Source organism: Lynx canadensis, chromosome D3 (assembly GCF_007474595.2).
Source record: "Lynx canadensis isolate LIC74 chromosome D3, mLynCan4.pri.v2, whole genome shotgun sequence".
NCBI classification, from domain to species: Eukaryota; Metazoa; Chordata; class Mammalia; order Carnivora; family Felidae; genus Lynx; species Lynx canadensis.
This window is the reverse complement of record NC_044314.2, coordinates 42,049,950-42,067,386: the sequence shown is the minus strand read 5'-3', so window position 1 is coordinate 42,067,386 and position 17,437 is coordinate 42,049,950. Positions and strand designations below refer to the sequence as shown.

The following is a 17,437-nucleotide window of genomic DNA, read 5'->3' as shown; positions in this document are numbered from 1 at the left end:
GGACGAGTTTGAGCCATTGCTACAGCCCCTTGGTCCATGTTCTGCCTTCTTATATCCCAAGCCATATACTTTCTTAATTTTCACCCAGTTCACTTTGTTTTTATGATCTCTGCGAAGACACTCCCCTGCTCAGCTCCTTATGCTTCTGTTCCTCTTTAGTCTTTTATCCCTTCAAGTTGGCTATTTGCCAAACAAAAATATGTAGGAAGTTTTGCTTGCATACTTAGTTGGTGACAGGAAGTTTGCACCCCTATGAAACTGGATTATATGTGTCACGAAAGTTACTCTTACATGCTTTACTAGGGGCACATATCATTTGAAAGGTGAAACATGTAGGAGTAAAGGCTAGAGTGGCCAGATAAAATGCAGGATGCATAATTAAATTGAATTTTAGATAAACAACAATTTTCACTATAAGTCTCAAATATTGCATGAGACATGAAACACTTATATGAAAACAATCACTTATTGTTTCTCTTAATTTCAAATTTACCTAGATGTCCTGGATTTTTCTTTGTTAAATCTGGCAACTGCAGAAAGAGGGAAGGCTGTTTGAGTACTCATAATGCTACCTTGGTTTCTAGAATAGAAGATTAAAATCCCTCAACACAAAAATTAGGATAGTGAAGGTAGCCAATGATACTTTTTCTTCCTTTTCTCTCTTTTCTTATTTCCCTTCCGCCCTTTTTTTTTCTATTCTCCATTTCTCAGAAATAATAGTAACAGTAACAGTAGCAACGAATACTAATACTATTGATAATGCCTGCCTTTGTATACTTTCAGATGTATCGTCTTACTTGATTGTTATTGATTTAGTGATTTTTTCCCCCATATAGATACTGGAATTGGGGGAAAAGGAAAAATCATCACAGAAATATACTTAACATTTCTCTGTGTAGACATATTCTTGCTGTGAAAATAAACTAAAACTTAAGGAAGGCAGGCAAAATGAAGTTGAGACAGAAACCAGATGAATTCAGAGCCCAGAGCTTGCTCCTAATGATCAAATTTGTACAAGGGCTTTATTTCTTAGATGAGTCACCGTACTGTCTTCACTTATTAAGTAAAAGGATTTTAATTAAATGTATTCAGCCTGGCAAAGTATGGAGGAAATTAAGCAGACCATACTTGGACAACTCTATAATGAACTGAAGAGGAACACTGAGGCCAATGTTAGAAGTTAAGCCATTTTCACTTCTTGGCCTCTATGATTTTAGCAATATAGGTCAAAGTGTATGCAGAGCTTGGATAGCCATGTAATCAATCTTATTTATATTTTTAGTAATGGGGTAGTTCTTTTAAGCATTTGGTCTTAAGTAATATTTCTAAAACATAAGAATTTTAGTAGATGATTGAGAATCATAATGTGAAACACACTGGTGGATTTTGTGCTGCAACGAGATAGTGATTTTTAATTTTTTTTTTTTTATCTTTGAGAGAGAGACAAAGAGAGAGAGAAAGAGAGAGGGAGGGACAGACAGAACGGAGGGCAGAGGAGATGAAGCAGGCTCCAGAGAGAGGGAGAGAGGAAGGGACAGGGCGGGGGGGGGGGGACTGTCTGAGAATTTTTGCTTTTTAATTGATGTGTTTAGATCATTTATCTTTAACGTTATTGTTGATATGTCTTGGTGTAAAATTACCATCTTGCTATTTTCCTCTTATGTCTTCTTTGTTTCTCTTTTCTTTTTTTGCTTTCTATCAAATTAATTATATAGTTATTATTTTTATCTGATCTCTTTCTTTCATGTGTGAGCTACAGCTCTTTATTTGTTACATTAGTGGTTTCTTTAGGATTTATAGTATACATCTTTACCATATCACAATACACCTTTACATTATACTATACTGTTTAATGTATATAGAGTCTTATAATAGTATTTTTCTATTTCATCCTCCTCAAATTTGTGCTATTATTTTCTTACATTTTACTTCCCTCTAGCCTATAAACACCACAATATGTTGCTATGTTTGCTTTAAAAAAATGATTCTGTTTTTAGATATTTTAAAAAATAAGAAAAATTCATGCCTACCATTTCTAGTTCTGTTTATCCTGTTTTGTCCATCCAGCTTTTCATCTGCCATCCATCCCTTTTGCTTGAAGAACTTTTTTTTTAAGTTTAGTTATTTGTTTTGAGAGAGACAGAGACAGCATGAGTGGGGGGAGGGGCAGTGTGAGAAGGGGAGAGAGAGAGAACCCCAAGCAGGCTCCCTACTGCCAGCACAGAACCTGGTGTGGGGCTTGAACACACAAAGCTGTGAGATCATGACTTGAGCCGAAACCAGGAGTCAGATACTTAACACACTGAGCCAGCCAGGTGCCCCGAAGAACTTTTGTTAACATCTCTTATAGTGTAGGTCTATAAATGTCAAATAATTTCACTTATGTATATCTGAAAAAGCCTTTAACTTTGAAAGATATTTTTGGTTGGTAAAGTTACCTACATTGAAAATTCTTTTCTTTAAATACTTTAAAGTTATTTTTTTCTCCCATTTTTCTTCTAGTTTGTATTGTTTCTGACAAAATAAAAAATAATCTACTCTTATCTTTATCTTTGTTCATTGGTATGTAATGTGTGTCATTTCTCTTGGAATTTTAATATTTCTTTATCTCTGGTGGTAAATAATTTTATTATGTGCACTGGTATATTCTTTGTGCTTAGGTTCATTTAATTTCTTGGATCTGTGGGCTGATAGTTGTCACCAAGTTTGGGGGGAAATGTCAGTCTTTACCTCTTCAAATAATTTTTCCACTTCTGATTCAGGCATTTCAATTTAATATAAATTTAACTTCTCGATTTGCCCCATAGTTCACTGAAACTCTGTTCTTTCTGTCTCTCTTCATTTTGAATAGGCTTTATTGCCATTGCTTCAAGTTCATTAAACATTTTTCTGCATGGTCTAATCTACTACTAATGACATCCAGATCATTTTCATCTTAAATATCATATCTGAATCTCTAGAAGTTCAGTTTGCGCCTTTTTCTATACCTTCTATTTATCGATTTTACATGCGCCATTTTTTCTCTACCTTCTTTAACATATGGAAAACAAGCATAATAACTGTTTTAATGTATTTTTTCACTAATTTTATCATCTTTATCATGTCTAATTCAGTTTAGAGAGATTAATTAACCTTTCTCATTATGGATAGCATTTGCTTATTTCTTTGCATATGTGAAAATTTTTGTTTGACAGCTCAACGTTGTGTATGCTGGATGCTGAATCTTTTCATATTATTACAAATTTTATTGAACTGTGTTCTTTGACAAAGTCATGTGATTTGAAATCAGTTTGTTCCCTTCAGGTTTTTCCTATAAGTTTTGTTATGTAAGATCAAACCAATATTTAAACACTTATTAGTATGCTAAATAATGCTTCACAAATTATAAATCTTTCTACTCTAACTGCTTGGAACAGGCAATATTCCCTGTTATTTTGATGTCCCAAGTACCTTTTACTAAATTCTCTCTTTCTTGTCTTTAGTATTTTCCTCATACGCATTAGTTGATCCCTTCTCAACCCAATATTTCAGATGGATCCTCTGAAGGCCTCTAGGTTTTCCCTCTTTATGTAGGTCTTTCTCGACAGTTACCCTGAGCTGCAGCCACCTTGATTTCCCTGGACTCTCAACCCAGGGAGACCCTGGACTCTGACTGGCTTCCTCTTCCGAGAACAACAGCCTGAAAAATTCCTCCAGCAGTAAGATGTGACAATCACAGAGCTCACCTCGTTTCTCACATTTTAGAGATCACTAGCCATTGTTGTATGACGTAGAATATCTTGAAAGTCATTGTAACATACGTAAGTGCCATGATTTTTAGTTGTTTCATGCAATGTGGTTCTTCTTACTCCATCTCGGATTGAACTGAAAGTCTTTGTGAGGCCACTTTAAAATTTTTACATTAGGGCAATTTGAGCTATGTATTTGAGAAGATGTAGCATTGTCATCTGAAAAACATACAATTGAAGGCAAAACTTATACATATCATGTGCATATGTTGTTTTGTGTTTTAAACTTAATAAAAGCTCTTGGAATTTATTTTTGTATTTAAGGAAGTTTTCTGTTTCCTAACTTGTCATCCTTCAAAAAAGAACAAAGCAAAATAAATCTTTTCCTTATATTGATCCTGTATCATGTATTTAAAGTGACTCCGTGCCATGGACAAATGATGACTTTTTTGTAATTAGCCAATTTTTTATCCATGCTATTATAACAAAACACCTTAATGGAAATAATATATGGGCACCATTTTTATTTTTATTGAAATATTTTTAAAAGTGATGGGTTCCTGGGTGGTTCAGTTGGTTAAGCAACCAACTTCGGCTCAGGTCATGATCTCACAGTTCATGGGCTCTAGCCTTGCATCGGGTTCTGTGCTGACAGCTCAGAGCCTGGAACCTGCTTCCGATTCTGTGTCTCCTTCTCTCTCTGCCCCTCCCCCACTCACATTCTGTCTCTCTGTCTTTCAAAAAGAAATAAATGTAAAACAAAATTAAAAAAAAATTTAAGTGTACTTTTATGTTCATTTTCATATTAGCAGTTGTAATTTATGACATATTTTCAAAGCCCAAGACTTCAATTCCCATAGTAAACAGATAGTTAATAAATGATTATTTGTAATAAGGTCTCCTGTGGTTTTTCAATAGGTGAGAAGAAAAATTGAAACAACTGTTTGCATAATTCAAGTTAAAAACAAATAAGCAAATACAATAAACCTATTATTTGGAATCTTTCTAAGTAGGACAAAGGCTTAAACTATTGAGGCAATTCCCATACAAACCAATTTGCAAATGAACTATGGGATATTGTTTGCAAATATCTGGGATACTGTCCATGTTCTACTTTGCATCTCCACATTCTGGGAGGGGATAGGGGAATTAAGACAAGTATCTGGATAATTCAGAAAAGAATTATAGGCCATGTTAACAATTGTTAGCTAAGAGTTTCACATGGCACTTATAAAGCAAAAGGCCCATGACAGACTAAAGTGGGAGTAGAGAGCAATTACTTGATTTTTCACAACTAGGAAAGTAATGTTTCTATTGTAACCTTCTCTTTATGGGGAAACTGATGTATTTTAAGCCAACAGAGGGGAATTTCTTTATTATGTTGGTGATGGAGGTGTGCTACCTTATTGACTTAGGTATCGCAATAGAATGCTTAATACTTTCTTCACTGAATTGGCGTCATATACGGGTGGAAGATTGAAATAATGGGTGTGATATATCAGGTTTGGAAAGTATGAATAAAACAGTAATTATAAAGACAATGAAATTGTATGATTTTTATTAAATTCCGTTTATATTCTAGATTTAAAAAAAGATAACAAAAAGCTAACTGATTAGTAGGCAACTGAAAGCCACCTATGGAATCCAGAGGGTCTCCTTGGTAGCATAATCTTCAAGAGAAAAGCAGAGAAAGCTGCTTACCAGCAAGAACTACCAAGGTCCAAGAAATGTAAAGCAGATGAGTTATGCCAAAACCATGGTCTTGGTTGAGAAAGAATGGACAGCAAATATGTGGGATAGGATTATCTGGATCAATCTCTACCACAATGTTGAATCCTTAGATTTTCTTGAACTCTCTGAGCCTATGGAAGTGACCTGTCCTCTCTTCCTTATTTTTTAAATTTCTTTAGTTTTTTGTTTGTTTGTTTACTGGTTTATTTTTATTTAGATTCAATTTAGTTAACATATAGTGTAGTATTGGTTTCAGGAGAATTTAGTGGTTCATCATTTACATATAATGCCCAGTGCTCATCCCAACAAGTACCCTCTTTAATGCTCATCACCCATTTAGCCCATCCCCCCCACTCACCTCCCCTCCGTCAACCTTCAGTTTGCTCTCCAGACTTCTGGGAAGTTAATTCAGAACTCTCTCTCCTTCCCCTGATTGCTACCTCTACCACTACAACAAAAGGCAACACAATCCTCCCTTGGGATCTGCCGTCATTCCTCCTGTTTACTACATATAGATCTAGTATTTACTAAGACTAATTTAGAGCAGCATGACCCAATCCAAAATGTGTTGGTTCTGTAACACAGGAAAAGGACTATTCCAAAGAAGCTGCAAGATCAAGCCAACATGTCCTGGCAGGATATGAGGGAGCACGAAGGTAATTATGTTCTAATTAATTAAGGGGGCAAAAACAAGAGATTGGACAAGTGGAACTGTTGGGAGCATTCTTCTGATATACAGGATTTAACTACCTGGCAAGAAATCAAAGAGATGGTGAGGATGATCTATTAAGATGGTTGCTAGAAGCAGAAGAAAAGAAAATACCCATGTAGAGTAAGGTAGAAATATATAATTGGGGCACTTGGGTGGCTCAGTCAAGCGTCCAGCTTTTGGTTTCAGCTCAGGTCATGATCTCGTGGTTTGTGGGTTCAAGCCCTGCGTTGGGCTCCCTGCTGACAGTGTAGGGCCTGCTTGGGATTTGCTCTCTCTCCCTCTCTGTCTGCCCCTCCCCCACCTGTAGTCTTACTCTCTCTTTCAAAATAAATAAAATAAATTTTAAAAATACTTAAAAATGCCATCATTACCGTGGCAAAGGGTGGAAGAAGGGATCCAAAGCTGTTTGGTTTCTTTTGAAAGTTGTCTTTTTAATGGATTCACTGAGGGTTTTCAGTATGTAAGGCTAGAAAACCAGAAAAATAATTAATCACCACATAAAGGAATGGACCATTTCCTAAGGTCAAAGAGAATGAACTATAAGGGGCATTTACTAAGAAACTCAGTGTTGGCTGTTTTCTATAAGCCACAGCTGATGGTAGAGGAGATTATATAAGTGGATTCCCAGATAAGAATGGGAATGGTTGAAACATTAGAAGCCATGTGGTAACGATACCACCAGTCTTATCCAAAAGGGTTCTATAGACAATTATATAGATTATTGAACATTGAGGAAAAGGAAGTGAAAGATACCTAGATTTTTACAACCCTTTGAATATAAACAAATAAATCTGCTTGGGAGAGATACGTCTCTAAATCATAGGAGTAAAATAGAATCTCTAGCTTCCTAAACATGTCTGCTTTATGAAGCCCAGAAGGTATTGAAACATGAAAGTATTCATGGAGCACTATCGCTCAATTAGTATGTGGCTATGAGTTTGGTGATTGTATTGTTTGTTATTTTTTTCATAAAGGATCAGAAACTACATTTATAAACAAACAACATTATACATTTATTCTCCTTACCTTTGTCATACTATAGGCAGAATATAATATAGTTTGGATGTTCTACAGAACATTATATGTATCTATTATAATGACATCACGTTAACTAGGTCAGTGATCAAGAAAGATATAGTAGGTTGGAGACCTTGGAAAAATACCTAGAAAGGAGAGTAAGCTTTTTTCCTTCCATGCATCACTGAAGATCTCGGTGTTGCCACAGGCCACTGCCCCACCCGGTGTTACTGGTATTGTAAGAACAAGTTTTATCCAACGTCTTGCTTCGGCAGAGCCCTCCCTGATGCCAAGACCCACATTTTTGACCTGGGGTGGAAGAAGGCCAAAGTGGATGAGTTCCCACTATGTGGCCACATGGTGTCAAATGAATGAGTAGCTTTCCTCTGAAGCCCTGGAGGCTGCCTATATTTGCGCCAAAAAGTACATGGTGAAAATCTGTGGCAAAGATGGTTTCACATCCGAGTGCAACTCCACCCCTTCCATGCCATCTGTATCAAAAAGATATTGTCCTGTGCTGGAGCGGACAGGCTCCAGACAGATATGTGGGATGCTTTTGGAAAGCCCCAGTGCACAATGGCCAGGGTCCACACTGGCCAAGTCATCATGTCCATCTGTACCAAGTTGCAGAACAAGGAGCATGCGATTGAGGCCCTACAGAGGGCCAAGTTCAAGTTCCCTGGCTGCCAGAAGATCCACATTTCCATGAAATGGGGCTTTACTAAGTTTAATGCAGACAAATTTGAAGACATGGTGGCTGAAAAGCAGCTCATCCCAGATGGTTGTGGGGTCAAATACATCCCTAATCAGTGACCCCTTGGACAAATGGTGGGCTCAGCACTCATGAGAACCTCAGCACTGCGTCTCCCCATTCATGCCTACCAATAAATCCTGCTTCCTGTCAAAAAAAAAAAAAAAAGAAAGAAAAGAAAAGAAAAATAAAAGTAGAGTGTAACCACTGCAAATTTTTATGTGTCTGCCATAACAGCAAAATTTTTAGTGGTTAAGGGGAGGCCAGAATATCCCATTCAGAACCAAATATAAATAATTTCATCTTGCACCTCACACCATGACAAAAGAAACATAACCCCCATTATGTTTCTTTGTGTTCCACAGCTGGTATTTGCCATACCTAGGAATACCACACCTGCCATACACTGTGTGATGTGAAAGGCTACGAGCTTTGATAGGTCTTAGAACAGAAATGGATTAGAGAACATGTCCAGCCACTTAAGTGATATACCCCAACAGATCGTGAGCAATTAGAAATATCAGTGTTGGGGCGCCTGGGTGACTCAGTCAGTTGAGCATCCGACTTCAACTCAGGTCATGATCTCATGGTTCCTGAGTTAAAGCCCTGTGTGGGGCTCTGTGCTGACAGCTCAGAGCCTGGAGCCTGCTTTGGATTCTGTATCTCTGTCTCTCTCTAACCTTCCCCTGCTCAGACTCTGTCTCTCTCTCAAAAATAAATTTAAAATTTTTTTTCAACATTTTTATTTATTTTTGGGACAGAGAGAGACAGAGCATGAACAGGGGAGGGGCAGAGAGAGAGGGAGACACAGAATCGGAAACAGGCTCCAGGCTCCGAGCCATCAGCCCAGAGCCTGACGCGGGGCTCGAACTCACGGACCGCGAGATCGTGACCTGGCTGAAGTCGGACGCTTAACCGACTGCGCCACCCAGGCGCCCCTCTCAAAAATAAATTTAAAAAAAAATTAAAAAAATAAATATCAGTGTTGAGAAAAACTGTTGTGTGGAGTTTATGGCAAGTCTGGCAAGTCCCAGTAGGAAAATCAAAAGGTCAACTTCTGGTATTAGGATAAAAACTATGTCACCTCCAGTGGAGAATTTTATTCTTTATTGTTTAAAACAAGTCCTGACATGCTATTGTGTCCTAATAGAGATAGGACACATGACCATGGATATAGAACTACCTTTCATGACGTAGGTTCCAAGAGGGTTTTAAGAGGGTACAACCCAGTTTGTTCCCTCTTAAAGGGAACAAACACAAGCAGGAAGCCAATGCCTTCTGTCCTTGCTTTGACTGTGCTTCAACCTCAGCTCATCTTAAAGCCATATCAATGATCTTTTGGTACAGATAATGAAAAAGGAAAAAAAAAATCCAAGCTTGGCTTGTAGAGGGATTGACCTGGTATATGGGTTCAAGCAGAAAATGAACACTAGCTGTGCTATAACCTCACACGTTAGTGGCTGTAAAACGAATTTGTGAAAAATCTTACCAAAAGCTCCCAAACATCTTTGGGAGGTACAACTGTTAGCCATTTTATGTAGAATGAGAGGTAGCCTGATTTATCGGCAGTGGGGAATGGCTTGGTCAGAAACCTGAGATAAAAAGAGATAAAAAGGTGTGGGGTAGAGGATCATAGAGGTACAAGTGAAAATGGGAGAATAGGGATCTTTGTACCATATGTTAATGCCTATCAGAAATAATTTTTCATGGAAGAGACACCGATCAACCATATAGACAAAATCACTCAATTAGTTGAAATCATTCATCTTTTGTCATTGTCCACCCTATTGCTAGTACAATGGGTTTATGGACAAAGTGGCCATGTTGGCAGAGATGGAGATTATGTACAGACACATAGGCAAGAGGTCTTGCTTACCCATGGCTGATATAGCTCCCGAGGATGGCAAAGGTTCAACCTGCTAACAACTGAGATCAATGCTGTCCCCTGATAAGGTACCATTCCTTGATAATAATTATTCACTTGGTGGAAGGTTGCCTGTATTGGAACCCCTTCCTTTTCTGGCTGCAGGACCTCATTTTACAGTAAAGGAGACATGAGAGTGGGCTGATGATCTTTCTGTTTACTGTCATATCACACACTATGCCACCCAAAATCTGCCTGGAATAGTCTGTTAAACAAATAATCAAAATCCTAGCTCAGAGGAGAAGCACAAGTTTAAAACGCCATCATCCATAGACACCTGGCTGGCTCAGTCAGAAGAGCATGCGACTCTTGATCTTGGGGTCATGTGTTTAATCCCCACGTTGGGTATAAAGATTATTAAATAAAATTTAAAAATTAAAATAAAATAATAAAATACAATAAAATAATAACACTTTATTCTCAGTGGGTGAATTGGGTGAATTTGTGTTTCCCAATCTTGTAACTCTGGGTTAAAGATATTATTATGCAAGAGGGGAGCTAATTTGGCACTCATACCCCACAGCATGAGTCCTTGAACTATAAGCTAATGTTACCATCTGGGTATTTCAGGCTTCCTGAATCCATGGACCAGTAAGAACGCAGTCACTATTTTGGCAGAAGCACTAAACCTTCGTCATCAGGATACTTTTCCACAATGAGGTCAGGAAAGAATACACGTGGAGCCAGGTAATCCAGTTGGGTGACTCCTAAATGACTCTTAAATGACGTACTTCCTCATTTAATTGTGGCTGGCAGGTGCCTGAAAACAGCAAAGATACTCAGAGGCTCAGATTCCTCAGAAATAAGTGTCGAAGTCATGCTACTAGATAAGGCATCAAGACCAGCAGAGGATGGGCATTCTGACCACAAAGATATGGAGCTGGGCCGTGCAAGACGGGGATTATAGTGGATACAGAAATATTTAATCTGGATCCTCTTTCAGGAAAGATTGCTTCAGATGGATAAAGTGCTGACAGAGAGTCTTCAGCTGTCAATAACTTCAGGCATCATCTCAGTGGCAAAGAACAGCTTTCTCCTCCACTTCATCTCTCACTGCAAGTACCCAAATTTCTGTCACATCACACCTTTGCTGAGTGGCCCAGAGCTGATAGATGTGGTTATAAAGGCCCATCCGTTTCTTCCCAACATGGAATGATTCTGATAGTGCATTTCAACTCCAGAGTTCCCCAGGATCTTGGAAAAAAATTATTGTTGGGTTTGCATTGCCGATTGATTTCTTTATCTATCCAACCCTGCTTCCTTTTCGCAAATGTTGATCTTAAAGATATTCCCTGCAAACTTAACTCCACCTGGGAATCTACTTCCAAGAGAGACCAACATACTATAATAATGTTGTATTGTACAATAATCAGACCATACAATTTGGAGTCATAGAGAGCTGAGTTTGTAATCCAATAGCTCCATACCTGTAGACAAGTTACCTAACCCTTGTAGATCTTGATTTCTACATGTACCCCTCTCTTTCATATAGCTTTTCCTAAAACAAAACAATAGATCTAATCTATGCATTGTAGTATAGGAAGGATTGTCTGGAGTATCTCATATTTTGGATTAAATCTCAAGTACTGCACTTATGCTCAAGTATATTAAAACATCCTCTTTAACTGTGTTTACATATATACAGCTATGTAAGAGTTTAACTAATTCCTTATGTTTTTCAGGAGATATAACTGTTGTAATATTTTTAAAGCACTCATATAAAGTGGTTATGATTTGAGCCTACCTCTCTCATGGCTGTGTGGTGCAGAAGAAACTTCTCTTTATTTTGCTAGTAAATTGATTTACACAAAAGCTAAGATAGGAAAGGAAAAAAAATGAATGGAAGTATTTACAATTCAAATATGATCACCCAAATGCATATTAAAATAGATGACTTTTGGGTAGTGTTAATGAACCAAAACTAATTCAGTTCACAAGTTGAAAGATGGGAATATTCATACATCAATAATTGATGAGTTGTACATTTCAAGCTAAGTTGTTTCATTACCAGTTACCAGACAAAGGCTAGTATTATCTTTTAGCTAGACTAAATTGCCTTTCATTATCCTCAAAGTATCTAGACATGCAAATAACTTTTAGTTTCAGGGCATAATCATCCTTAAAGGATTTTGTTTTTAAGTTTTTTCTTCTTTTGAACTAATGCCAGTTTTGTCTATATCACTCCCTTGTTGACTAATCAAATGACATTTACTGCTGTTAAGTGTTTTATTTTTTTTATCTTTCTATTATTATTTAACTTTTTATATACTTAGTACTTACCTTGCTGGCAAAATTGTAAATATATTGAAGGCAAAGGCAGAGATATACATTTCCTTGATTTTAATATTGTACACGACACAATTAATATTTTTGAAAATTCTTTATTTTGCTTTTACTTATAATGAATCGAGGTATCAATCTTCAACTTCTTAAGTAGAACACATCCTACATGATTAGTCAGATTTTAGACCATAGAGGCAATAAGTTAGGTCATAAACTGCCAATTAGGAATGATAGAATCATTTGACTCTCTTATGAGTAAACCTATTTCAAAAATTCAAGTTAATATAGGATGGTTCTTATCAGTGAGGTACTTCAAAAATACAATTGAGGGCTCAATATTATAATCTAGAAATCTAGAAATGGAAAAGACATAAAATTTCACAAATATTGTGAAAAATAAATTTTGATTTAAAAGCCACAATTAGAGAGGGTTTTTACCAAATTTCAGATTTTCAGACCCCTGAGCAAAAACAAGGTAATCCTCAAAGGCAAAATTAAGTTTCATGAGTCCTGAAATAAAGTATAGCAATAAGTTAATGCATTTGTTTTTTAAAGAATAATTTAGACTTCAAATTACATTTGAGCTAAAAAATTCAATTCTGACTTTTCTTGAGAAAGAATGTTATTCATGCAAAGAATATTAATTGTTTATCAAGTAAACCAAAATAGTGCAAAACAAAATTGATCTTTGAAAAAAAGGATTCTTGATACACTACTGATAAATATCATTTTTAAAGCATTTGTTTCAAAACTGGGAAAAACTATATTCATTTCAAAACTAAAGCTGTTAGCATAGTGTTTTTATTGATTTATGAGAACATACCTTCAAATATATTTCATTTACATTTTAACTATTAAAAACATAGACTTCTGCTTACAGGTTTGCATTTTATTTTTTCCTGAAATAGCTCATGTTGAATACATTTTAGTGTTAAAATACTGTTGCGAGCTTATCACTATATGTATCATAATTCGATAGGTTACCGTGAATAAACAAATCAATGAAATGAAGGCAATATGACTACTAACTAGAAGGTAATATTAGCATCTTGGTATACAAATTTTATTTCAACTTTTTAAATGTATTATTACCTACTATATACAGCAATGTTTAAAAGTGAAAAATTTGAAAAAAAAACTTATATTGCATAAGAAGTTATTGCACTGTCTCACAAACTATAAAGGAGCTGATAGAGGAGAAAAGAAAGGGACATTCTTATGAGAAATATACACACAGATAGAGTGATATGAGATGTGTGTATTAGAGTACAGAACGGATAGAGGCACAGTGAATCATCATCAAAAGCTACTTACATAACAACGAACACTCGGGTCATTAATGTGACCATTTTATATTCAGGTTTACACAGGTGGGATCTCATGAAGTATTCATTGAAAATTAAATCTGAATAGAATTGGATTCTATAACCATTAAGAGAAGAGGTCCTTCCAGACAATGGCGCATACATCCCTTTGGAAGGTAGCTCCTCAAAACAGCATTTATAACAGGAGAAAGTGGTCAGATTTAAAGTGATCTGAGGAAAGTAGAAACTTTGATTAGCTTTATTTTTTGCAGGACTGTGCTTCTGAAAAAAGAATAAGCACTATGTATGTAACTTTCAAAACAGTAAGGGGGTGGGGGAAAGAATGCAGTGAAAGAAAGTTAAAGAAAACAGAAAAAGTCATGGTAAATAAAAAGCAGAAGGTAAGATAGAGGAAATAATTCAAATAAATAATCTATATTGTCAGTTAAAGGATAGATATTCTAATATTAACTTTTTAAAAATATAGTTATATAATTTTATAAAAAATACATATAAAAACCACAGAAATATTGAAAATAAAATGTTAGAAAAAATATACCAAGATAAGAACAACTTAAAAATTGTACTGGTGCTAATATCATATAAAATATACTTTAGAGAAAAGTAGTAACAGTATAGTTTTAAGAAAAACCTAAATTCACCGGTGTGATTAAAAACTGTATAACATGGGTGAACATAATAATGCATCTTCAAATATATAAGGAAAATTTGACATAATTGCATGTAGGTATCGACAAATCCAACACGATAAAATCCCTCGAATATCCCTACCTCACTAACTGATAGGTGACATGGACAAAATAATTAATAGGGTTTTAAAAGGCTTGAAAAACTTAATTGACAAATTGGTTGAAAAGACATATATCTATGCTACCTACTTCTAGCAATTATAGAATCCATTTCCTTCTCAAGCACACATTTATGAGAAAATAAAACAATCTTCAGGCTTTAAGACAAGTCTGAAAATCTTTCAAAAAATCAATCATATAGACCATGTTCTTTTATTCTATTGTAATTATTTTTCAAATGAAATAAGAAGAGATAACATAAATCATAGACAACTTGTATAAGGACATGATGAACTTGTGGCTGGTGTCTGATACAGGGCTATGACTGATTCTTCGCACCTAGTTTAACCAGTTCCCCAGTCTAGTTTTAGGACCAGGGAGGTATAGAAGACTCTCCTTGGCTTTGCACCATAGCTTCCTTGAGGCTAAGGTATCTTTCTGTGTATCTTGTTGGTTAACAATCTGGAGACAAAGCATCCTGTGCAACTGAGAAAGGACGCTGGGAGCTGTGCCTGGAGTTTCTGGACCTCTCTCTGTTTACCTGCTATATGGTACCTTTAATAAAAGCCTATGTGAGTATGTTCATTGAAGTTTTCTAGGTCCTGTCAATGATCCCACCCTGTTACCGTAGCAGCTGGTACTGTGAGCACAATTAAATGAGGAAGGTTTATGGGAATCTACCAACTCAGCTCCCACAAATGAGGTTAAGTGAAGGAAAAAAGGTTAGCATTATTCACGAAAAAAAAAAGAAACAATAAAAATAAGAAGGATGAAGAAAACCTATGGATGATTAAACTGGATGGAAATGTTCAGATAATTCATTTACAAATTACCCCAAAAAAGAAGGTGATAGCTGGGGTAGCCGCTAACATTTTAATGGATCAATATAAGTGAGTAGATTTTCTGGCTACTTCATCAAGCCCTCAAATCAAACTAGAAAAGGACCATATCAAATTCTTTCAAATTATCCTAGGTTTTATGACTATTAATAATCTAGTAATGACCCAAAGAGAAATCTAGAGTCTCTGGGACCCATGCTGATTAAAAATGCGTGAGATTAAGGAAAGAACTATGATTCGGAGAAATACAATAGCCATGTTTTCCACGCAAATGCTAGGGAAATCATGGTCATGTGTATAGGTTTAAGAAAAGTCACCCAGGGTGGTGAAGATATATCTACAGGGATTGCTGGACATCAGCGCACAACATGTTGTCATAATCTAAATATACTGATAAACAGTTAAAGGTCGGGAGCCTGGGTGGCTCAGTTGGTTAAGTGTCCAACTTCAGCTCAGGTCATGACCTCACAGTCCCTGGGTTCGAGCCGGTCGGGTTCTGCACCGACAGCTCAGAGCCTGGCACCTGCTTCAGATTGTGTCTCCCTCTCTCTCTGCCCCTTCCTGTTCGTACTCTGTCGCTCTCTCCCAAAAATAAAATAAAAACACAAAAGAATTAAAAAAGGTTAAAGGTCACTGTAACTAAATTAGATATGATTATGATTATGACATGATTATTCAGGTTTACAAGTGAAAGTATGTTTCAGAAAGGGATTTTATTTTATTTTTTATTATTATTTTTGATATTTATTTATTTTTGAGAGGGAAAGAGACAGACAGCATGAATGGGGGAGGGACAGAGAGAGACACACAGAATCTGAAGAAGGCTCCAGGCTCTGAGCTGTCAGCACAGAGCCTGACGAGGGGCTCAAACCCGCGAATTGTGAGATCATGACTGGAGCCAAAGTCAAACGCTTAACCAACTAAGACCCCCAGGCGCCCTGAGGAATCTGTTTTCAAAAGCTACGAATATTTGTTGCTTCAGCCTACCAGGGTGCTTATTGAGATACTACATAAGAATGAGAAGCCAAACTGCTGAGGAACAGAACCTCACACAAACCTATTTGTCATCATGTTTTAAATTGGCATTAAGATTGAAAACTTTAGAATTAAAGACTAATTAGAATTAATCTAAAACAATGTAGAATACTTGGAGCCATCAAGAAATTTCAGGTTTAATTAAGAATATGTTAGGCATCGAGGTATTTATGCCCACAAATTCCTTCTTTAACAGTGTAGTCTGATGTGTGAGAAAGGCTAACGACTACTGGTGATTGATAGACAACTATAGAGATCCTAATAAAGTAATAGCCCCATTGCATCAATTATGCCCAATACAGTATTAAGACTTCAAGTCATGCAGCTAGTTGCAGAAGATTGGTGTTTGATGTATTTTGCAAGCGCTTTTTTTAAAAATTTCTATTTCTGGGGAAAATTCAAGATAATGCACAACCATGGGGAACTGACTCCAGTAGATATTTACTGTGCTCCTCTATGGGTATTTAAATTCTTCTATTTGTCATAACCTCGTAAAAATAAACTTATATTTTATTCAACTGGGAAGTGCATTTTTAAAACAATTCTAATGATAATGTAATGTTGATGTTCCAATCAGAATATGAATCAAAAACTGAATTTCAAATTCTGGTTGATCTGATGATCACCAGAGAGGTCCATCAAAATGTTTAATGGGATTAGTAATTAATCCATCTTTTAAGTTCTCATCAGATTACAAATAGCAGGGAGTTCTCTTAACCTGATGAAAGTTATATACCAAACTTAAAAAAAATCACATAAAAGAGTCACAAATTTGAACAAAGACAAAGATGACTTCTAAATCCCAATTGTTTCACATTGAACTTGACAGAAACACAGGCAGAATATCTTAAAGGAACACAATACACAGTTATTTGTGGACTCTGTCTCCAGGAAAGCCAAAGAGAATCTATAAACTATTAGAGCTAACTAGAATATTCAGCAAATTTGTTGTATATTAGATCAGCAATTACCAAATAACTAAAAAAAAAATGTGGTAGTAAAAATTATCTATTTGCAATTCCAACATAAACTAAAATATTTAGGGGGAGATAGTTGGCACACATGTACAAGTTCTTTATGGAATCAAAGATTATGACCTGTCGCAGAACAAAAGATGCTCTGAATAGATGAAAGTGTATAACAAGTTCACGAATGGCAGACTTTATGTGGCACAGAAGTCAAATTTATCAGTGCAATGCAATTACAATGAAAATCTCAAAAGGGGTGCCTTGTGGATCTTGGACAAACATTTTCAACTTTATGAGAATGAGCAAAAATAGCAAGATAATTCTGGGGTAAAGAGT

General features: G+C 36.1%; 1 pseudogene; it reads left to right on the top strand.

Annotated features, from left to right (window-relative positions):
• Positions 1–6,084: 6,084 nt before the first annotated feature.
• LOC115528027 lies at positions 6,085–8,107 on the top strand (annotated as a pseudogene).
• The last annotated feature ends 9,330 nt before the right edge of the window (positions 8,108–17,437 follow it).